Source organism: Muntiacus reevesi, chromosome 6 (genome assembly GCF_963930625.1).
Source record: "Muntiacus reevesi chromosome 6, mMunRee1.1, whole genome shotgun sequence".
In the NCBI taxonomy this organism is placed as follows: Eukaryota; Metazoa; Chordata; class Mammalia; order Artiodactyla; family Cervidae; genus Muntiacus; species Muntiacus reevesi.
This window is the reverse complement of record NC_089254.1, coordinates 39,517,350-39,542,769: the sequence shown is the minus strand read 5'-3', so window position 1 is coordinate 39,542,769 and position 25,420 is coordinate 39,517,350. Positions and strand designations below refer to the sequence as shown.

The following is a 25,420-nucleotide window of genomic DNA, read 5'->3' as shown; positions in this document are numbered from 1 at the left end:
AATAATTACTTTAAATGTAAACAGATTAAATGCTCCAACCCAAAGACACAGACTAGCTGAATGGATACAAAAACAAGACCCATATATATGCTGTCTACAAGAAACCCACTTCAGACCTCAAGACACACATAGACTGAAAGTGAGAGGATAGAAAAATATATTCCATGCAAATGGGATGCAAAAGAAAGCTGGAGTAGCAATCCTCATAAAAGACAAAATAGACCTTAAAAATAAAGATTACAAGAGATAAGCAAGGACACTAGATAATGATCAAGGGATCAATCCAAGAGTAAGACATAGCAATTGTAAATATCTATGCACCCAACATAGGAGCATCTCAATACATAAGACAAACACTAACAGATATAAAAGGTGAAATTGATAGTAACACAATAATAGTAGGAGTCCTTAACACCCCATTCACACCAATGGACAGATCATCAAAACAGAAAATTAATAAGGAAACACAAGTTTAAATGGGACATTAGATGAAATGGATCTCATTGATAACTTCAGGACATTCCATCCAAATACAGAAGAATACACCTTCTTCTCAAGTGCACATGGTACATTCTCTAGGATAGATCACATCTTGGGTCACAAATCAAACCTCAGTAAATTTAAGAAAATTAAAATTATATCAAGCATCTTCTCTGACCAAAATGCTATGAGACTAGATATCAATTACAAAAAAAAAAAAAAAAAACACAACACATGTAGATTAAACAACACATTTCTAAATAACCAACAGGTTATTGAAGAAATCAAATGGGAAGTCAAAAAATCTCTAGAAACAAATGACAATGAAAACACAACAACTCAAAACCTATGGGATGCAGGAAAAGCAGTTCTAAGAGGGAAGCTTATAGCAATACAATCCTACCTCAAGAGACAAGAAAACATCAAATATACAACCTAACTTTACACCTAAAACAACTGGAAAAAGAAGAACCAAAAAAACCCTCAAAATTAGTAGAAGGAAAGAAATCATAAAGATCCAAGCAGAAATAAATGAAAAATAAATGAAACAAACAGTAGTAAAGATTAATAAATCTAAAAGCTGGTTCTTTGAGAATATAAACAAAATTGACAAGCCTTTAGCCAGACTCATAGAGAAAAAAAGAGAGAAGAATCAAATCAACATAATTAGAAATGAAAAAGGAGAGGTTACAACAGACAGTGCAGAAATACAGGAGATTATAAGAGACTATTATGAACAACTCTTTGGCAATAAGATGGTTAACCTGGAAGAAATGGACAGATTCTTTGAAAAGTTCAATCTTCCAACACTGAACCAGGAAGAAATAGAAATTATCAGCAACCAAATTACAAGCACTGAAATTGAAGCTGTGATCAAAAATCTCCCACAAAACAAAAGCCTAGGACCAGGTGACTTCATAGGAGAATTGTATCAAACATTTAGAGAAGAGCTAATGCCTATCCTTCTAAAACTCTTTCAAAAAACTGCAGAGGAAGGAACACTTCCAAACTCATTCTACAAGGCCGGCATCACCCTAATACCAAAACCAGACAAAGACAACATGAAAAAAGAAAACTCCAGGCTAATATCACTGATGAACATAGATGCAAAAATCCTCAACAAAATTTTAGTAAACAGAATTCAGCAGCACAACAAAATGCTCATACACTATGATCAAGTTGGGTTTATTTCAGGGATACAGGGATTCTTCAATATATGCAAATCAATCAATGTGATACACAATATTAACAAGTTAAAAGATAAAAACCATATGATCATCTCAATAGATGCAGAAAAATCCTTTGACCAAATCAGCACCCATTTAAGATTAAAACTCTTCAAAAAAAAAAATGGGCATAGAAGGAACCTACCTCAACATAGCAAAGGCCATATATGATAAGCCTACAGCAAGCATTATTCTCAATGGTGAGAAACTGAAAGCATTCCCCCTAAGATCAGGAACAAAACAAGGGTGTCCACTTTCACCACTATTATTCAACATAGTTCTGGAAGTCCTAGCTACAGTCATCAGAGAAGAAAAAGAAATGAAAGGAATCCAGATCAGAAAAAAAGAAGTAAAGTTCTGTTTGCAGATGACATGGTACTGTACATAGAAAACCCTAAAGGTAGTATCACAAAATTACTAGAGCTAATGAGTGAACTTAGCAAAGTTGCAGGATATAAAATCAATACACAGAAATAACATGCATTTCTATATACTAACAAAGAAAAATCAGAAAGAGAAATTAAGGAACCAATCCCATTCACCATTGCAACTAAAGAAATTAAATATCTAGGAATAAACTTACCTAAAGAGACAAAAGAACTGTACACAGAAAATTATAAGACACTGATGAAAGAAATCAAAGATGACATAAACAGATGGAGAGATATTCCATGTTCCTGAATAGGAAGAATCAATATTGTGAAAATGATTATAATACCAAATGCAATCCACAGATTCTATGTGATCAATCCCTGATCAATCCCTATCTAGTTACCAATGGCATTTTTCACACAACTAGAACAAAAAAACTTCACAATTCATAGGGAAACACAAAAGACCCTGAATAGCCAAAGCAGTCTTGAGATAGAAGAATGGAGCTGGAGGAATCAACCTTCCTGACTTCAGGTTATATTACAAAGCTACAGTCACCAAAACAGTGTGGTACTTACAAAAACAGAAATATAGACCAATGGAACAAGAGAGAAAGCCCAGAAATAAACCCATACATCTATGGGTATATTATTTTGACAAACAAGGCAAGAGTATACAGTGGGGCAAAGATAGCCTCTTCAATAAATTGTGCTGGGAAAACTGAATAGCTAAATGTAAACAAATGATACTAGAACATTTCCAAACAGCATACAAAGAATAAACTCAAAATGGATTAAAGACCTAAATGTAAGACCAGAAACTATAAAACTCTTAGAGGAAAACATAGGAAGAACATTCAATGACATAAATCAAAGCAAGATCCTCTATGACCCACCTCCTAGAGTAATGGAAATAAAAACAAAATTAAACAAATAGAACCTCATTAAATTTAGCATCTTTTGCACAGCAAGAGAAAGTGTGAAAGTGAAAGTGAAGTCACTCAGTCCTATCCAACTCCTTGCTCCTCCGTCCATGGGATTTTCCAGGCAAGAGTAATGGAGTGGGTTGCCATTAGCTTCTCCAGGGGATCTTCCCAACCAAGGGATCGAACCCAGGTCTCTTGCATTGTAGGCAGACACGTTTACTGTCTGAGCCACAAGCAAGGTGAAAAGATAACCCTCAGAATGAGAGAAAATAATAGCAAATGAGACAACTGATAAAGGATTAATTTCCAAAATATATGAGCAGCTATACAACTCAATGCCAGAAAAACAAACAACCCAATCGTAAAGTGGGAAAAAGACCTAAACAAACATTTCTCCAAAGAAGACACAGGTGGCTAACAAATACATGAAAAAACGCTCAACATCTCTCATTATTAGAGAAATGCAAATCAAAACCACAAGATATCACCTCACACCAGTCAGAATGGCCATCATCAAAAAGTCTACAAGCAATAAATGCTGAAGAGTAGGGAGAAAAGGGAACGCTCTTGCACTGTTGGTGGGGATGGAAATTGATGCAGCCACTATGGAAGACAGTATGGAAATTCCTTAAAAAACCATGAATAAAACCACCATATGACCCACCAACCCCACTCTTAGGCATATACCCCGAGGAAATCAAGATTGAAAAAGACACATGTATCGCATTGTCCGTTGCAGTTCATTTACCATAGCTAGAACATGGAAGCAACCTAGATGTCCATCGACAGATGACTGGATCAAGAAGCTGTGGTACATACACACAATGGGATGTTACTCAGCCATAAAAAGGAACACATTTGAGTCAATTCTGATGAGGTGGATGAACCTAGAACCTATTGTACAGAGTGAAGTGAGTCAGAAGGAGAAAGATAAATATATTATTGTAACACATATATATGGAATCTCAAAAAACGGTATTGAAGAATTTATTTACCGGGTAATGGAGAAACAGACATAGAGAATAGACTTATGGACATGGGGAGAGGGGAGGAGAGGGTGAGATGTATGGAAAGAGTAACTTGGAAACCTACATTACTATATGTAAAATAGTTAACCAAGGGGAATTTGCTGTATGGCTCAGGAAACTCAAACCAGTGCTCCATAGTAACCTAGAGGGCTGGGATGGGCAGGCAGATGGGAGGGAGTTTCAGAAGGGAGAGTTGTATGTATCTCTATGGCTGCTTCATCGGAGAAGGCAGTGGCACCCCACTCCAGTACTCTTGCCTGGAAAATCTCATGGACAGAGGAGCCTGGTAGGCTGCAGTCCATGGGGTCGCAAAGAGTCGGACACGACTGAACGACTTCACTTTCACTTTTCACTTTCATGCATTGGAGAAGGAAATGGCAGACCACTGCAGTGTTCTTGCCTGGAGAATCCCAGGGACAGGGGAACCTGGTGGGCTGCCGTCTATGGGGTCGCACAGAGTCAGACACAACTGAAGTGACTTAGCAGCAGCAGCAGCTTGGCTGATTCATATTGAGGTTTGACAGAAAACAACAAAATTCTGTAAAGCAATTATCCTTCATTGAAAAAATTAATTAAAAAACAAAAGGAAATGAAAAAGATTATTCAGAACAAAGGAAAATTTATAATTTTCAGAGAGAACCAAGAGCTTATCTTTCAAAGCTAAAACCCAATACTTTTTAGCCCTGCTAACAGCAGCACTGAATTTCAGAGAGTTTTCAAGGAAAAATATTTTAATCTGATTTTGTATTCAGCTAAACTATTTCAGCGTAGAGCAAAAAAAGGACATTAATTATCAGAGAGTCTAGCAACATGAAGAATCTGTTTAAAATGGTTCTTCAAGATTTAACTTTTGAAAGGAAATAATCAATTCCAAAAGCAAGAAATTGCTATGGGATGGGGAAACCTGTAAGGACGATATACAGCTTATTGATGTATCAATAAATACTAATTTAATCGTGTGTGTAAGCATGAAATCCAAAACTAGGATAATAGTAGTGTTATGGAAGTTGTTGGGGAAAGAGAGGTGAAAAAAGGAATTGTTTTAACATTTTGTCCTATTCAACGGGGGTAAACAATATTTGTTCATAAGGTTGTAGGCTGCTTTGGTGGCTCAGATCGTAAAGAATCTGTTTGCAATGTGGGAGACCTGAGTTCTATCCCTGGGTTGGGAAGATCCCTTGGAGGAGGGTACATAGTAATAAGGGAGGATGAAGGAAACAAAAATGAAGCTGTGTGAAAACAGTAAGACACTCCAGAGATATGAATTAAGTTATAAAATAGAGAAGATGCTAATAAAAATATGAAGAATGCAAATAAGTAAATACATAAATATAAGCAAAATTCTACAAAAATGTAATGAACAACAGAACATCAAAATTTTAAATCTCAGATGAAATTTGTATTTTCTGGGGGAAAAACTATCAAAACTCCCCTTGCCTGAGAGGAAAAAAAACAGAACAGGGTGAGATGCTTTTATAGATGAGTTGTGTAAGGAATATGTATCTTATACAATTTTTCCACCAAAGAAAAGAAAAAGAGACCTGAAGAAGGAAATGGCAACCCACTCCAGTATTCTTGCCTGGAAAAGTCCATGAACAGAGGAGCCTGGCAGGCTGCAGTCCATGGGGTTACATGACTAAGCATGTGTGCACGAGGGTGGAGGGAGATGGGTTGGTAGCAATAAACTGGTAGAACTAAAAAAAAAATAGATAAAAAGAAAAAGAGAAAAGCTGACCAACTTATTTTATGAGGTTAATATAATCTGTATACCCAAACTGGGTAATGAGTGTACAGAAAAACTAAATTGCTGGTTAATTTCACTCATGAACATAAAAGATCCTCATGCTAGTTAATTGAAACCTAACAATGCATTAAAATAGACTGTGGTCAAGTATAGTTAATCCAAGGGGGTAAGGATTATTCACCTTGGAAATCTATTCATGTAATTAATAACTGTAACATTAAATGATCAAAGAAGAAAAATATATAATCTTTTAACTCAGGTTGGGAAAAAATTCATATGATTTACTACACAGTTAAGAATCCTTAGCAAATGAGAAAAGAGAAAGACAATTTTTTAAAACGAACAAGAGAACAGAATATCTACAGCAAGCATCTTTATTTAATAGAGAATTTTAGATATTTCATTCTCCTTCACACAAGCATCAAGACAAGGATGACTGCCATCATCACTATTATTCAACACAGACTGAAGTTCTCAGAGAAAATATTAAAAACAAACAAACAAAAAAAGATAAAGAGAATAGAGAGAAGAAGTTAAAAAGTCATGATAGGAATATCTTCATGGAATGCCCAAGATAATTTACAAACAAATTTTAATATTGCTATGAGAGTTCAGTTAGTTTAAGGGCTGAAGAAATAGTATAATGAGCACATACATGACTACCAGCCCAAAAATAAAAGTGCTATCATTTTGTCAAGTTTCTCCCATATTTTTTTAAAATACATATACATTTACAAGAAAATTAATTTTAGTATTGTACATTAGAGTAAGCAATTGTATACAATCTCTTTTACATTAAAATTTTAAAGTTGATACAGCAATAATCTTACTTCTTCTCTATAAAAACTTTAAATTAACTTAATCCAGATTTTTCCTCCAATCCCTTCTAGAATAGCACACATACTAATTCTTTCTCACAATTACCATGTATTTAGCACACAGGTACATTTTTAACATTCAGAGCTTATAAGAATAATTACTTTAAAATCAGATAAAATTGATTTATGAAGAAAGACTACTTGACAGCTATATTGAATGGACACTACTGAATTATAGGCACATCTTATAAAAACAAAAAGATTACTTGAAGTTGATTTATAGTTTCAAAAGAACAACAGAGCAAAATATTAAAAGTCTATGCTCCCATCCTGGTCAGGACTTTTCAGATTTTCTCTAAATATTTGCAATATCATTTTAAGCAAAAACTATATCACTTGGAGTCTTTCAAGAATGTAGCTGGCCATTCTAGAGGCTTTAAATAAGAGAAAATTGCAAAGTCTAGATCAGTGATGTCCAACGGAAATACAGTTCCAACCTTACAATTCTTAATCTTAAATGTGAGCCACATATGTAATTTAAAATCTTCCAATAGGCACGTTTCAAGTAAAAATAAACAAATTAATGTAAATAATTCATTTTAAACCAATCTATAAAAAATTTCCATTTTAGTCCACAATCCCTACAAAACATTAGTATTGAGATATTTGACATTTTTAATACCAAAATTTTAAAATTTCAATTTGTATTTTACACTTTCAAGACCATCTCAGTTTGTACTATCCACATGTTAAATACGCAACAGCCTCATGTGACTAGTTGTTACCATGCTGGATAGTACAGATAGAGAAAATACATTGATTAGTATGATGCATTGGTTAACATAATGGATATAGTTACCCTAGTGTGGTGAAAGCAAACACCAACATTTAAGAATTTCTAGTATGTGCTAAAAACTGTGTGAAGTGCGTTGTAAGGATTATCTCATTTAATCTTCAATATACCTATGGTGTGTGGTGTGCTAAGTTGCTTCACTCATGTCTGACTCTTTACGACTCCATGGACTCTAGTAGCCCACCAGGCTCCTCTGTCCATGGGATTCTCCAGGCAGGAATACTGAAGTGAGTTGTCATTTCCTTCTCCAATATTTATGGTATAATAAATACTATATTACTCATATTGTTTGCCTGGATCATAGCACATCCAGTCAAGAATACTGGAGTGGATTGTCACTTCCTTCTCCAGTATTTATGATGTAAATAAATGCTAATATTAATCATATTATTTCCATTATATGATTAAGATACTTCAGATTAAACACATATTCCAATGGACCACAGCTAAGACCAGGCAGAGCAGAGAATAAAGCCATGCTTGATTGCTTGGGGCTTCCCTGGTGGCTCAGCAGTAAAGAACCGCCTGCAATGCAGCAGCCTCAGGAAACACAGGTTCAATCCCTGGGTCAGGAAGATACCCTGGAGGAGGGCATGACAACCCACTTCAGTATCTGCCTGGAGAAGCCCATGGACAGAGGAGCCTGGAGGGCTACAGTCCAGAGGGTTGCAAAAAGTCAGACATGATTGCAGTGACCTAGCATGACTGCTTCCTCTATTTTAATTACTTTATACCATACTGGCTGCAATTGAGATGACTGGCAAAGATAGGGGGGAAAAATTGGAGAAATATTCAAATGATAAAAGCAGCAGGATTGGTGATGGGTTATATATGCAGCTTGAAATAAATATTAAGGACAGTGTGGGTTTTCCAGTCGTGGGAATGGTCAGATGTGTGACTATTACTGGGATAAGGAATATTGGAGGGGGCAGTTTTTGCAAGAAGATTTTAAGTACTCCATACTTCAGATTCTGAACATTGTTACAATCTCTATAGTTATATTAAACCTCTGCTAGAAAATGTGAATTTTAAAAAGCCCTTCACTTCTACTAGTTATTAGACTAAAGAGCAGAGAAAAGGAGAAAAATAATGCATTAGAATAAAACAAAGGAAAGCTGCCCTGATCACTCCCTTTTACAAATAGGAAGAAAAAAAGATACAACTGAGAAAATAATTTATAATTTATTAGGACTCAACAAGCTTTTCCTAGATAAATAATGCAAATGAAATTTGTTTTAAAAATTACAGTTTTAAATTTTAGGGGGTAAAAGCAGATGCATGTCTCAATAAATGGATTAAAAATAACACCACTTAAGTACTGATGTGCTCTATCTCATCTTCACAACAGATTTTCAGTGTGAAACTCTTCTAGATGTGAGTGAAATCTATGCTGCAGACAGCATAGATAGACTCAGAAAAGCTTTTGTGGCATTTATGCTCAAACTGAATGACAACTCCTATAAAGCACTATGGATTAGAGGTAGGCATACCACTTTATCTCACTGTTGTTAAAACATAATAATTTATGCCTCTTCCTAGTTTATTCATTCTGGCTTTGTCATCTTAATTGATGGTTTTTCTGGTTCTTTGCCCCCATAAAATTTGAATTCCTCAATAATGAGACTGAATTACAGTTTTCACATGTGGCTTGTAAGGTATGAGAAACCGTTTCTGTGTCTGAGATCAAGGAAAGGAGAAAATTTGGGGATGAGGGCTTAAGGGATTTGTGGAGTGCAAAAAGTTCTGGAATAACTGAAAGATATGGGAAGGAATGGGGCTTACCTGGTGGCTCAGGTGGTAAAGAATCTGCCTGCAATGCAGGAGACCGAGGTTCAATCCCTGGCTTGGGAAGATCCCCTGGACAAGGGAACAGCTACCCACACCGGTGTTCTGGCCTGGAGAATTCCATGGACTGTTAGCCCATGGGGCTGCAAAGAGTCAGACACTGCTGAGCAACTTTCACCTTTATAGGAAGGAAGAGGTAAGAGAAGTGAAAGTTAAAGAGTCGCTTAGTCGTGTCCGAGTCTGTGATCCTATGGACTGCAGGCCGCCAGGCTCCTCTGTCCGTGGAACTCTCCAGTCAAAGAATACTTATGCGGGTAACCATTTTCTTCTCAAGGGGATCTTCCCAACCCAAGGATCAAACCTGGGTCTCCTGCACTGCAGACAAATTCTTTACTGTCTGAGCCACCAGGGAAGCCCCAGGAAGGTTAACAAAATATGGTTTAGAGTTTTGTCAACCTATGCTCAGGGCTGGAATGTGTAGTCAGAACCCCACAGATACCAAGGGATGACTGTTGACGTACGTGTAAGAAGAAACAGAAGAAATCATCAACTGAACGTGACCCTCAATGTTTAAATAGTAAAATAAAGAAAGCCCCCAGGTAGTGAAGGATAGAAACTGATAGGATTTCTTTCACATTCACCAAGGGTACAGCATTAATTGATTTCAGAAAAACTAAAGACTTTTCTTTGTAAAAGTTACTCAGGGAAAAGTTTGCCTGAACAGTAATATTTAGCTAGATTATTTATTAATCTCTGTAGTCCTCAATCCAGCTTTGTCATGTCTGCTGTTTGCTTCATAGTGCAGTGATCTTTCATACTAAAATTTAGTCTAAAACAAGACAATCATTTCCGTTTAGTAACTACATAAAAGTGTACCAAAGTAGCCCACACCTCAAACTCCATTATGATACTGTAACTTTCTATTCTTCCTGCTGACCCAGAGTATATTTTAACTAGCATGGCCCAGGAGACTGACATAATCAGAGTGCTTTTTGAACACAATTTGTGAGCAGGGCTTAACATGAAGTGAGACCAGTGAAGAGATACATTGCAATAGTCTAATTACGAGGTAAAACCATCTAAACCCAGGTGGTAGTGGCAACAATGTAAAAGATATGTCAGCACACACACACAAAAATTCTAAGAAGAGGAATTAGGAAAAAAATAACTGACTTATTTATCATGGGTGTTAGGGATAAGGACAAAGTCAAAGGTAATACAATTAGAACCTAGTATGTGATCATGATGGTACCACTGGTGGGAGGAGAACCTGAATCAGATCTGCCTTGAAAGGTGCTGGGATAATGAGAGAAGTTTAGACAAATTGTTTTCCTCATATGATCTCACTTTCTGACTTTCTACATACCTTTCAACTTCTCAAGGTTAACAAACAAAACTTTTTTCATCCTTACATTTTATATATCTCAACAATGTGTGAAATCTTCTAGTAGTTCACCAATTAAAACATGTTCTTATAAGCTGAAAAATCCATTTATATGGATCCAATGGAATCATCTTTACCACAGAACCTAACAGCAAAATATTCTTGAGTATACGGAACTTGTTACATGGAACTTATTACTTCCTGCCCTGTTTCACATGTTTTTTTAAATTTCTTATCTCTCTGTCTATAGAAGCCAACTGTATCTTTTTACTTCCTACTCTCCAAAGCATTACATCCTACACCGGTAGTAACATTTAGCTGGCATTTGTAATGTTAGGATTAAATTATATGAGAGAAGTCAGAATAAGTTTTTAAGCCTCATTTGCATTATTGTGTTAGTTACTTGGGAAGATAGTGAATAGAAAAGAGAGGATATAAGCGCACAGAGTGTAAGAAAAAGTTTAGGATGGAACTCAGAAGAACACTCACACTTGGTGACACTGAAGAAGTGAGGAGTAAGACTCACCTTCATCCATTTTAGTTCACTGATTCCTACAATGTTGATGCTTAATTTTGCCATCTCCTGCTTGACCACGTCCAATTTACCTTGATTCATGAACCTAACATTCCAGGTTCCTATGCAATTTTTTTCTTTAGAGCACCAGATTTTGCTTTCACCACCAGACACATCCACAGCTCAGCACTGTTTCCACTTTGGCACAGCCACTTCATTCTTTCTGGAGCTACTAGTGATCGTCCTGTGTCCTACCCTAGTAGCATATTGCATACCTTCCAACCTGGGGGCTCATCTGCAGGCATTGTGCTGCTGCTGAGTCGCTTCAGTCGTGTCTGACACTGTGCGACCCCATGGGCAGCAGCCCACCTGGCTTCTCACATTTTGCCTTTTCATGCTGTCCATGAGGTTCTTCAGGCAAGATTAGTGGAGTTGGTTGCCATTTCTTTCTGTTCAGATAAGAGAAAAATCTAAAGTTTTTTTTTAAGAAAAAATCATTGATAACTTTTGATAAAGCAATTTTAGTGGAGTGCAGTGGGAGAAAACCACATTGTAAGGTGTTAAGGGATAAATCACTGGTGAACAATTAGAGGCATTCATTTGATATTTTGTAAAAACTCATAGATCAACTGTAGAAACCTCACAGACTACATTAATGTGCTCTTTTATCACAAAGAATAATTTGAAACTCTTCATACAACATTAGTCAGGGAACTGAGTTCTGTTTTATTACTGCCAATCTATTTACAAGTTAAGGAAAGCTATATTAAGTACTTCCACATTCTTACCTAAACTTAACCCCAGTACCTAATTAAAGTGAAATTAAGATGATGTTTAATTAATTAATTAAAATGTACCAGTGAAAGAAAAGGCTTTCAACTACCACTTAATGGATATTTAAAATGTTTTTATTAAATTTAGGAGTAAATATAATTTTTTTTATTTTTTATTTATTTATTTTTTTTTATGGTTTATGGTTTATTAAGCTGCGCCTTAGTACAGACGCTGGGGCTTGCCCATGGTGCTGTTAATGTACAAGGCCCTGACGTTCTGCCAAAATATATGGAATGCTTCATGAATTTGCATGTCATCCTTGCGCAGGGGCCATGCTAATCTTCTCTATATCATTCCAATTTTAGTATATATGCTGCCGAAGCGAGCACAATATAATTTTTTTTTAATTCCTGAGACTTTTGTGTAAATTTTAAGTAATCAAAAAACTCTTAATCAGATGGTGATAGCAGAATTTTTATTTTAGAAAATATGCTCATTTTCAGGTTACTGTGAAAAATACTCTCATAAGACATACTCCTGCTTACAAGGACCTCATAATAAACTAAGAATATAAAGTCAGACTGCTAAATATGTATTATTATAGGAATGATATATTTGTCTGAATATCCTCATACACCCTTTATTCAACATTCAGTAAATGGTGTGGGAATGTTTTACCTAAGGATTATATCAATCCTTTAGTAAAAGATAAAGCAATCCTTAAGCTTTTGCTAGTACTTATTGTTGCCAAAAATGGCCATTAAAGGCTGACAGATCTATTGCTTAAAAGGGTAATTGTAATGAGCTTCTCATTTCCTATGCACAGAAAAAAAAAATCTGAGTCAGGGCTAGAAGCAGAAGGATGTCCTAATTGAGTACTGGCACCATTCACATTATAATGTAAAGCTGTTTCTCCACTCTGAAGGGAGTATTCGGAGTAAATTATTGTTTTGAGAAAATATTTCTCTTTTTAAATATGCCTCTAGGGTGTAATTACTGAAGATTAATACTTGTCCTCAGATGATGCCTATGTATGGGTGTGTGAGTGTGAGTCAAGTATAAGGTAGGGGTGTGTGGGAGTGTGTGTGTGTGAGTGTGTGTTTATTTGGTTCAATACTTGATGACCAGGAAGAAGAAAAAGGCAGGAACTGCTGTCTGAGAGACACTGATTTGCCAACACCCACCCTAGAATGTTCTTCTTTTTAGCCCTCTTTTCCCCAAACTCAGTAATATTATTAATACACACTTAATAATTTAGATTCTAAGAAGGCTATTACACAAATTGTCATGTGTTGTGGTTCACATTGTTGAGAGAGTTGGAAAGGCAAGAAGACTAGCTTAAGAATTTCCAGGACTGTTACTCCTTTCTCATAGCCCCTATGGACAGTGCAGAGGGGAATTTTAAAAAGGTTTCACTGTTCTTGTACTACTCTTTCCCTCACAGGATCACCCAAAGGCTATCTGGTGATTGCCGACATCTTGGTGGCTTATTAAATGAAATCACAATGTAGGAAGAAACTTAAGATCATAAACTAAATATGATAGTATCCATAGTTCCCCAAAAATCTATGATTTCACAGAAAGTCTGTTCACAGGCCACATCTGGTTTAAGAAACATTATTTTCATGTGTTGAAGTCAGTTATTTTATCTTTCTTTTTCTCAAATAAAAAGAAAGAATGGGCAGAGATGCATCAAGAAATATAATAGTGCCTATGGGCAAAAAAGGAAATACTGTGCATGCTGAGGAAGTTAAGTGGATGATTTGGGAATTGAAGTCTGTCTGAAATTCTGGCTAAGGATGATTATTATGGAATGAATGCTTGTGCCCCTAAATATATTTAGGGGTTGAAGCTTCAGCCCCTAATGTGACTATACTAGGGGATTTGTGTAGGTAATTAACAGTAAATTTGTTTATAAGAGTGAGATCCTCGTAGGATTAGTGTCCTTAGAAGAAAAGACAGGAAGAGACGGTCACTTATGCATGTCTTTTCTCTTAGCCATGTGAAGACACAGTGAGAAGGTGACCCCCTACAAACCAGGAAAGAGGGGTTTACTATGAGCCAAATAAGCTGATAATTTGATCTGGGACTTCTAGTTTCTAGAAATGCGGGAAAATACGTTTCTATTGCCTAAGCCACCCAGTTTGTGGTATTTTGTTATGGCTTCAAGCTGAATAAGATAAGGATCTTCAACTCAGAAAAGCAGAAACTATTCTGAAAGGCCTTATAAAAGGTAGGACTAGTCTGGTATTGAGGCATCCACATTGTTCAGTCTTTCTGTGTGGTTCCACTTATTATAAATGTGCTTTCTGTGAAAACATAAGCATGCTGGATTTAGAAAACAAGCATCAACTCTCCTTGTCAAAGGACCTTCCTGATAATTTTTGACATTTATTAGCTCCTGAGACCACAATTTTCTCCATTTCTCTGTTATTCTCTCCCATGTCTATAATGGTATGTATATATCCATCTCTATCTCTATAAGTCAAACCATAGTTTGATTTGTGAAACTAGTGAATTTTAGAGAAATTACTCATTTTAACTTATGTATACTTTGAAAAATTCTTATTCACTGAATATTTAAATGTTAACCTTGGTAAATCAGATAAAAGATTTGAATGAAGTAAATTTTCCTTTTTGTTTTTTTTTTTATTTGTTTGTTTTGGAAAGAAAATTCCTAGAAGGATGTTATTGTTTTCAATTGTGAGAATATTAATGTTGACATAGTAATTTCAGTAAGAGAACTTAAATATAAAGAGATAAATTATGTGTTTTAAAATGCATGAAGTATATTTAAGCCTTTATAAAAAAGAAAAAGTTTTTTCCCCCCACATGCATTAAGCATGCACATATGTAGTATTTGGAGGTGGCCATTTTTAACAATTAATATTCTGTTCTGTCATATAGAGTTCCAGGAAGAATACACTAACTGTATTATTTCACTAATCTTAGCTTTTGCTTCATTCAGTGAAGGTCAAATTCATTACCTTAATGATGATTTAATGTAGATGAAAAATTTACAACTAATGAGCACCAAGGATTTTATAGTACCTGCGGTCTACATGAAGCCTTTGGGGAAAGAGTAAGGATGGGGATAAGGGAGGTAAAAGAGGCCATCCTGCATTACAAGAGAGTACACTGTCACTTTAGGGATTATAACTAGATAGAGGGATTACAGTCATGTTCATTCATGTTTCTTTTTTATTTCAAGGAAAAAGAGACCGATCATGGGGAAAAGCTTTTATTTATTAAAGTTTTACTCAGCATACTTATAAAAATCACTCTGCTTTTTCATATTATTTTCTTATATGAACATATATTTTTTCAATCCCTTTTAAAATGTTTAATCAAATTTTTATTTTTATCTTTTACTGTTTAATTGAATCAAAATGCAACAAAAGTTAATACCAAAATATATTTCTGTGCCATTTTTTCCTGCTTAAAATCATATCCTCTACTACTAAAGATTGTTTAAAAGTTATTTTGGTAAGTTGCATACACATAAATGGATATTTGTCCATTTAAATACTTTTTCTCATCTTTTGTGGTATATGTGAATGCTGCAATTAAAACAGGTTCTCAATACAGAGACAATATAAAAGTGTTTAGGGATTTAGTCTTTAGAGATATATTGTCTAGATTTTAATTTCATCTCAATTCTGTTACTTCTCAGATAACTGGTCTTAGGCATGTATCTCAGTTTTCACATCCATAAAATGGAGATATAATTATGTGTATCTCATAGCTTGTTTGAGGTTTACATGAATTAATGATTGAAAAGCACTTATAATAGAAAAGCTTTATCAATGTTTTCTCTTATCATTTCCTTAAATATAGGCATAGAAGAATTATCCTTTAGTCTATGAATTCTTAACAACTAGATTAATGAGTAAACGACTTAAGGTCACCTTTTCTGCATTTTGAAAGAGTCTATGTATAATGAAATTTGTGGTTCCATGGAAAAGTGAAAGTTTCAGGAAAACTGTTCTAAAAATTAGTCTTTGGGGAATGAAATCCTTGCCACTTCCCAATTTTATTCATAGTTGTTTGTTGAGCTCTGTTCTTTCTCACATCTCACACCATTTAACTTATTTTAGAAAAAAAAAAAAAAACAGTCAATTTCAATCAGGGTATTAGTGCTTGGGCTGCCATAAGTACTATAAACTGAGTGAATTAAACAGTAGAATTTTTTTCTCTGACAGTTCTGAAGGTTAAGGGTCTGAAGTTAAGATGTAAACAGGGTTGGTTCCTTCTGAGGATCATAAAGGAAAGATCTGTTCCAGGTCTCTCTCCTTGACTTACAAGTGGCTATCTTCTCCCTGTTTCTCTTCACACTGCTGTCCCTCTGTGCCTGTCCCCCTCTCTTCATGTGTTATTCTATTTATAAGCATACTCTGTATGTTCTTACCTTAACTAATTACATCTGCAAAAACTATTTCCATATAAGTTCACATTCTGAGATACTGGGGCTTTCCTAACATATGATTTGGTGGGGGAAAGGGTACAATTCAACACACAATGATTAGTATTTCCAAGTTTTTTAAAATTATGTTTTAAATAGTATTTTATTCCTAGAAAGTTTTCCTTATTTTTATTTCCATTTATGCTCTAATTGCTTTAATATATTTGTAAACATTTTCTCATAGGATATTTCAAATGTATGCATAAGTAGGGAGAATAGTATAGGGAATCCCTATGTATCTATCAGCCAGTTTCAATGATTTATCAACTCATGGCCAATCTACTTATGTTTATACCCCTACGCTTCCCCAGTCATATGCATTTTTTGAAGTAAATTCCAGATATAATGCCATTTAATCTGATACAGGTTTTTTTTTTTTTTACATTTCTAAAAAGAAAAAGAACTTTAAAAACATAGCCACAATATTAATATTAAACAAGTATTTGTTGAAGAAATTGGTTATTTGGCCTATAGAATTCACTAGACTGGAATTTGGTGAGTAATATTAATTGAGTCGCTTAATATGTTCCTTTGTTGCCTACTAGGCCCTGAAGCAATAATTATATCTAGATATTGGTTTGAAATTTAGAGATTTAATCATATTTAGGTTGAAATTTTGAGGAGAAATTCTTTACGTGCGATGTTGTGATATTTCCACCCATCAGCGTTGTAGAAGATGCGTCTAGTGCTCAGTATCATATTGATTTAACCTACATTTCATTTCAGCCACTGATGCAGTGGACAGTTCCATGGGAAATCAAATTTATTGGCACTGATGGCATTCTTGCTCAGGCACAGTGGATGTCTTTTCTCCTGCCGTCAGGACCATCCCTAAAGCAATGGGAAAGTGAGCAAGAGGTACAAAGAGGCTAAACTCTTAATTTTCCTAGCTGAGTGGGAGCTTATTTATGTTTGCTCCTGAGTCACTTTTAAAAACACTTTAAAATCAAATTTATTGAGATATTGTTTGCATGGGGGAGTATGCTCACATTTTACCTCTCCAGTTTGATGAGCTTGGGCAGCTGTAAAAACCCAAATAACTACTACCACAGGCAAGATTGAGCACATTTTTATCATCCCAGGAAGTTTCCTTTTGCATCTTAGGAATCAGTCTGCTCCCCCAAACAATTATTAATGTGATTTCTAAGTCTATATTTTTTCCATTCTAGAAATTCTTATAAATGGAATTTTATAAGGTGCAGGTTTTTGTGTCTGCCCTCTTTCACTCAGTGTAAAATTTTGATATTCAACCATAATGTCTGCAGATAGCTCATTGCTCTTTTTATTGCTGAGTAGTATTATACTTTATGAATATATCAAAGTTGGCTGCATAGTCACTTTGTGACCCATAATCAGGCGTCCACTACCAGACCCTAGTAGTATATCAAAAGGTGCTTTTCAAAAGGTCTATAATGCGCTGCTGCGTTTAGCATGGTCGCGCTCTAGGGTTCTTGTGATCTGAGTTCTGATTCTCCCACTGGGACTAGTCATGAAGTCCACGTTGTGCCTTTTCCCATCAATGATACCTCCAGTACCACAGGATCTGCAGGGAGGCTTGCACCACAGCCTGAAACATTTTCTAATAACATTTATTTTGACATAATTGTAGGTTCACATGTGATAACAAATAATTCAGAGACCCTGTGTACCTGCCATCATTCCTCCTATTGATAAGTCCTTGCAAAGTTTTAGTTAAATATATCAATGATGATAATGACATTGATTCAGTCAAAAATAATAAACATTTCCATCACCTCAAGGATCGCTCATGTTGCCCATCTAGTCCCCCCTCACTTCCATCTCCTCACTAAGCCCTAGAAATCACTAACCTATTCTTCATCTCAACAATTTTGTCATTTCAATAATATATGGATGGAAATATACAGTGTGAAACCATTTAAAATAAACTTTTTTCACTCTCCAAAATTCCTTCCCTGGCAATTCATCCAGGTAGTTGTGTGTATCAATGGTTTGTATTTTTTAATTGCTGAGTAGTATTTATGGTATGGGTATACCACAGTTTGTTTAACTCTGTTGAAGGATATCTGAACTGCTTCCAATTTGAATATTATAAATAAGGGATTATAAACATTTATACAGGTTTCATTTCTACTTTTTTGTGAACTTAAGGTTTCATTTCATTGGAATAAATGCTTAAGGGTGCAGCTGATGAATCATATGATAGGTATATGTTTGTATTTTTAAAGAGACGGCTAAAATGCTTTCCAGAGTAACTGTATCATTTTCTAAGTGAGATTGTCCACATCCTTGTCAGAATTCGGTGTTGCCACTATTTTTATTTTAGCCATCTGATAGTTGTGTAGTGATATTTTGTTTTTGTTTAATATGAATTTTTGTCATTATTGAATCTGCTAATGATGTTGAGCAGCTTTTCAGGTGCTTATTCGCCATCAGTTTATCCTGTTCTATTAAATGTCTAACCATATATTTTGATGAAAGGAGTATTGTTCCATTAGTCTTTGAAATGTTTGAGTATTTTTCTTTCCCCAGTGTACAGTTACCAAATTAAGTAGCTGTAGGTTCCTTCAGGAAAAGACTGGGAAATTCATGACTATTTGTACCTGTCTTGATTTTTGAGGGTCCTTCCTTCTAGGGATTTCCCCTTTCTTTTAATCAATTTTGAGTCTAAAAACTAGCAAAGGACCATGACTTTTTATTGGGATAAATATCCTCAGACTTCTGATTATTCTTAAAATCTTTCAGTTTTATAGCTTATATTGTATCCTTGTTCATTGTTCATATTATTTGCGCTTAGGGAAGCTGTGTTATAACCCTTTCCATAAATCTCTACTTGTCAGGCTTCTCTTGCTATACTTCTGACCTCACCACTCATAATAATTACACCCATCTGGCTCTGTTTTTTCTTGGTGTTGGCCTCTATTATTCTGAGTTATATCATGGCTGTTGCTATTATTTTACCCTGTTCTGTAGTGTCATCTTCTAATATTAGCCCTAGCCTGCAGTGGAGATGCTCACCAAACTTCAAAATAATTCAGGTACCCTTCTCCCTAGCATATTCCTTATAATTTCAGTAAACCTGGTGAGTTTTCTGGCCCTATGTGTTAAATTTGTTCTAGCACACCCACTTCTGTTAGCTTTTAAATACCTTTTCCCACTATCTCATATGATAGTTCAGACAGTTCCACTCACCTAATGTGGGCCATTATATATTTTCCAAACTTTCAGGAGCCATCCTAGTAGGGTGTTTGTACTATCCCTTTGACAGAGAATTATATCCTGTATCCCAGGGTAGGATACATTGATAATGTTTTCATGTCCACCTTCTTGTTCTGGCACTCCTGATAAACATCCCTCAGGTGCTAGTATTCAAATACACCCTACTGGCTCCTCCTGTCACACAGTGGACAGGGCCTGTGGCTCTTTTGAATTCCTTTCCTTCCTTTTTCGAGTCAACATGTTCTTGGTCAGGACAGGTTTTTTTTAAGATTTGTTTTGTTTTGTTTGAGAGCAAGGGGGAAAGTCCTCTGCATCTTCTTTCAGCAAGAGAGACCTTTTATTTATTTATTTTTAAACAGAGATGTGGGCCACTTCTGCAGGCTCAACAGTTTGGAGGACTTTGAAGATTATAGAATTTTAGAGGCATCAACCAGATATATGCACTCCATGTGTGAGGGTCCTATTATTTTTCCCACAATGGTTCTGACCTTGGCATAGCAGTTTTGCCTTAGCTGGAAGTTTAACCTTTGGAGTTTGGCTAATCTCAGGATTAATTTCTGAGATTGGTCCTCAGTTTTCTCACTATATTGATTCAAGAGATAACAGCTGCTTGAAAGCTGCCAGAAAGGCACTTGACCTTTCATACTTAGCTTTTAATTCCTGATTAATGACCTCAGCTATATATTTTCTTATTCAGAATGATCAAATTTAGCAAAAGGCATTCAGTTGCACTGTTCTTATAGTTGCATTTTTCCCCATGTTTCTCAAGTAGCGCATACACTGCACCAGCTTTCCCATCCTTCAGCATGCCACCCCAGTACAAAACTAGCAACAACTGCAGTTTTAACAATTGTCTTACCACTTTGTGCCAGGGGCTATCTATATTTCATTCACAGTTTACCATCTGGTAGGGTAAGTTATCCAGCTTAAAACTCCCACCCAAGTTTAGCTCTCTAATCTACTCCTGGCACCAACTATCACAGATTGGATTCCCTGGGAAGCAGACTCTGTGATGAAGATTAGCATGCAAGTAGTTATTGTAGTTTCTAAGTTTATTGAGATCAACACCTTAAAGAGGAAGGTAATGGGGTTTCTTGGGATTTCAACCGCCAGTCTTAGCTGAAGCCTCAAGCGATACTGGTGGAGATGTGAAGATGGGTTGACCATGCAGAGATTCTGCTGTTAACATTCCTCTCTTAACAGTTCCGGAGTAGGAAATGGCAACCGACTCAGTATTCTTGCCTGGAGAATCCCAGGGACAGAGGAGCCTGGTGGGCTGCCAACTATGGGCTCATACAGCATCGGACACGACTGAAGCGACTTAGCAGCAGCAGCACCTTAACAGTTCATTTAGCAAGATATAAAGAATATTATTTATAGTGATCAGTTCAGTTCACTCACTCAGTCATGTCCGATTCTTCGCAACCCCATGAATCGCAGCACGCCAGGCCTCCCTGTCCATCACCAACTCCTGGAGTTGACTCAAACTCGTGTCCATCGAGTTGGTGATGCCATCTAGCCATCTCATCCTCTGTTGTCCCCTTCTCCTCCTGCCCCTAATCCCTCCCAGCATCAGGGTCTTTTTCAATGAGTCAACTCTTTGCTTGAAGTGGCCAAAGTATTGGAGTGTCAGCTTCAGCATCAATCCTTCCAATGAACACCCAGGACTGATCTCCTTTAGGATGGACTGGTTGGATCTTCTTGCAGTCCAAGGGATTCTCAAGAGTCTTCTCCAACACCACAGTTCAAAAGCATCAATTAGGTGCTCAGCTTTCTTCACAGTCCAACTCTCACATCCATACATGACCACTGGAAAAACCATAGCCTTGACCAGATGGACCTTTGTTGGCAAAGTAATGTCTCTGCTTTTTAATATGTTATCTAGGTTGGTCATAACTTTCCTTCCAAGGAGCAAGCGTCTTTTAATTTCATGGCTGCAATCACCATCTGTAGTGATTTTGGAGCCCAGAAAAATAAAGTCTGACACTATTTCCACTGTTTCCCCACCTATTTGCCATGAAGTGATGGGACCGGATGCTATGATCTTAGTTTTCTGAATGTTGAGCTTTAAGCCACCTTTTTCACTCTCCTCTTTCACTTTCTTCAAGAGGCTCTTTAGTTCCTCTTTATTTTCTGCCATCAAGGTGGTGTCATCTGCATATCTGAGGTTATTGATATTTCTCCCGGCAATCTTGATTGCAGCTTATGCTTCATCCAGCCTAGCATTTCTCATGATGTATTCTGCATATAAGTTAAATAAGCAGAGTGACAATATACAGCCTTGACGTACTCCTTTTCCTATTTGGAACCAGTCTGTTGTTCCATGTCCACTTCTAACTATTGCTTCCTGACTTGCATATAGGTTTCTCAAGAGGCAGGTCAGGTGGTCTGGTATTCCCAGCTCTTTAAGAATTTTCCACAGTTTATTGTAATCCACACAGTCAAAGGCTTTGGCATAGTCAATAAAGCAGAAATAGATGTTTTTCTGGAACTCTCTTGCTTTTTTGATGATCCACTATATTTATAGTGATATACATAGATATTTCTTACTCCATTTTAAAGTTGCATACTACACCAATATATGGATATACTAGAGTTTATCCAATTCATTCTCTTTCAGTATATACATTCCAATCAACAGGTATGAACTTGTTGTTGCTCAGTCACTCAGTCATGTCCAACTCTTTGGGACCCCATGGACAGTGACGCATCAGACTTCCCTGTCCTTCACCATCTCCCAGAGTTTTCTCAGGCTCCAGTCCATTGAGTTGATGATGCCATCCAGCCATCTTGTCCTCTGTCATCCCCTTCTCCTCCTGCCCTCAATCTTTCCCAGCATCAGGGTCCTTCCAATGTATTGGTTCTTCGCATCAGATGGCCAAAGTATCGGAGCTTCAGCTTCACCATCAATCCTTCCAATGAATAGTCAGGGTTGATTTCTTTTAGGATTGACTGGTTTGATCTCCTTGCTGTCCAAGAAACTTTCCAGAGTCTTTCCAACACCAGTTAGAAAGCATCAATTCTTTGGCACTCTGCCTTCTTCCTGGTCCAGTTCTCACATCCATACATGACTACTGGAAAAAACCATAGCTTTGATTACACAAATCTTAGTTGGCAAAGTGATGTCTCTGCTTTTTAATATTCTGTCTAGGTTTGTCACAACTTTTCTTCCAAGGAGCAAGCATCTTTTGATTTCATGGCTGCAGTCACCATCCACAGTGATTTTGGAGCCCAAGAAAATAAAATCTGTCAGTTTCCATTTCTTCCCCTTCCATTTGCCATGAAGTGATGGGACCAGATACCATGATGTTAGTTTTTTGAATGTTGAGTTTTAAGTCAGCTTTTTCACTCTCCTCTTTCATCTTCATCAAGAGGCTCTTTTTCATTTCCTCTTCACTTTGCCATTCGGGTGGTGTCATCTGCACATCTGAAGTTATTTATATTTCTCCCAACAATCTTGATTCCAGTTTGAGCTTCCTCCAGCATAGCATTTTGAATGATGTACTCTGAATACAAATTAAATAAGCAGGGTGACAGTATACAGCCTTGATGTACACATTTCCCAATTTTGAACCAGTCCATTATTCCATGTCTGGTTCTAGCTATTGCTTCTTGACCTGCATACAGGTTTTTCAGGAGAAAGGTAAGGTGGTCTGGTATTCCTGTTTCTTTCAGAATTTTCCACATTTTGCTGTTATTCACAGAGTCAAAGGCTTTAGTGTAGTCAATGAAGCAGAAGTATATGTTTTCTGGAATCCCCTTGCTTTTTCTATGATCCAAAGAATATTGACAATTTGATCTCTGGCTCCTCTGCCTTTTCCAAATCCCGCTAGTATATCTGGAAGCTCTTGGTTCACCTACTGTTGGAGCTTAGCTTGAAGGAGTTTAGGCCTTACCTTGCTAGCATGTGAAATGAGTGCAGTTGTGTAGCAGTTTGAACATTCTTTGGCATTTCCCTTCTTTGGGATTGGAATGAAAATACCTTTTCCAGTCCTGTGGCCACTGCTGAGCTTTCCAAATTTGCTGGCATATTGAATGCAGCACTTTCACAACATCATCTTTTTGGATTTGAAATAGCTCAGTTGGAATCCTGTCACCTCCGCTAGCTTTGTTTATAGTAATGCTTCCTAAGCACTTGACCTGACACTCTGGGATGTCCAGTTTTAGTTGAGTGATCACATCATTGTGGTTATCCAGGTCATTAATACCTTTTTTTGGTACAGTTCTTAAGGGTATTCTTGCCACCTCTTCTTAATATCTTCTGCTTCTGTTAGGTCCATACCGTTTCTGTCTTTTATTGTGCCCATTGTTGCATGAAATGTTCCCTTGGCATCTCTAATTTTCTTGAAGAGATCTCTAGTCTTTCTCATTATATTGCTTTCCTCTATTTCTTTGCATTGTTCACTTAAGAAAGTTTTCTTTTCTCTCCTTGCTATTTTTTTGCTGTTAAATAAGTGCTACTATAAATAGCCCAATATCCTTATTGGGCTTATATTTTTTTGTATTTTTACTAGTGTAACTTTGGATAGACTCATAGAAGTGGAATTGCCAAAGAGTAAATATATATATATATATATATATATATATATATATATATATAAAATATTGCTAAATATTTCAAATACCCCTTCATAGGCATTTTCCCATTTTGTAGGTCTAACAGCAATTAATAAAAGTGACTATTTATTCACAATCTCACCATCAGACTGTGTTGTTAAAATTCTGATTTTCCAATCTGACACGTGAGAAATGTTATCACAATATAGTTTTAGTTTGCATTTCTCCTACTGTGAATGATACTGAACATATTTTCATATTGTTAAGAATCATTTGCATTTTTACTGCATCTTACTATTTCTAGATCATTTTTATATGGCATTGATGATCTTTTTGAGTCTTTGTTTTTAGAAGTCTGGTATACATTGTAGATAGTAACCCTTTGTGACATAAATTGCAAATCCTTTTTAAATTTTTTATCTGTCCTTTAACTTTGTTTGCTGTATATTTTGCTATGTAAAGCTTTACTTTTATGTAATCATATGTGTCCATCTTTTCTTATATTGCTTCTTGATTTTGGTTAGAAAATATTTCCTCACTTTCAGCTTATAAGGGTCACTCACACTTCATGATTTTTGACAAGTTTAGCTCTAGATTGATCTTTTAGACCCAAACATAAGCAATTATAAGGGCTTCCCTGGTAGCTCAGCTGTAAAGAATCTGCTTGCAACCTAGGAGAAGAGGGTTTGATTCCTGAGTGGGGAAGATTCCCTGGAGGAAGAAATGGCAATCCACATCAGGAGTATCCCATGGACAGAGGAGCCTCGCAGGCCACAGTCCCTTGTATCACAAAGAGTCAGACAGCACTGAGCAACTGAGCACACATGCAGACAATTATAAAACCTTTACCTGGCAGGTCTTGTAGGGGGGAAGCTGCCTTTCTCACTCCAGACTTGGTACACAGCCCAGAAGGAGATGCAGTTAAGGCCTCAGGACCACTATGCCTCTAACCTCCGTTGTTCTTAAGCTTATCTTCATTTAGAGCCCAAATACCTCCATTTAGGACCTCCTTGGTTGAGGGAGGGGCCAGGCACAAGTCTTTCGCAAGTACCTCTGTCACCCATATCAGAGGGAATTAAAGATGTCTTTCTCCATTCTGATACAGCATTCAGTATTTTCCACTCCTAGCTCTTTATTATCTTCCTCCTCCGTTCCCCTAAGTCTCTATAAAGAGAGAAGTCTTTTATTTGGGGTTCCCTTAGTACTGAGATTTTTCCCAGTCTCTGTACATCTCATCCTCACCCTTCACAGTTGCTAGGGAGAAAATATAATATTGGGGAAATTAGCACTTTTTCCTGTT

At 36.4% G+C, this 25,420-nt stretch overlaps 1 non-coding gene across 1 annotated transcript; it reads right to left on the bottom strand.

The window, feature by feature from the left end:
- Positions 1–12,185: 12,185 nt before the first annotated feature.
- Positions 12,186–12,292, bottom strand: LOC136171243 (U6 spliceosomal RNA). The gene has a single exon (XR_010663794.1). It is a non-coding gene; the product is annotated as a U6 spliceosomal RNA (small nuclear RNA).
- Between the last annotated feature and the right edge of the window lie 13,128 nt (positions 12,293–25,420).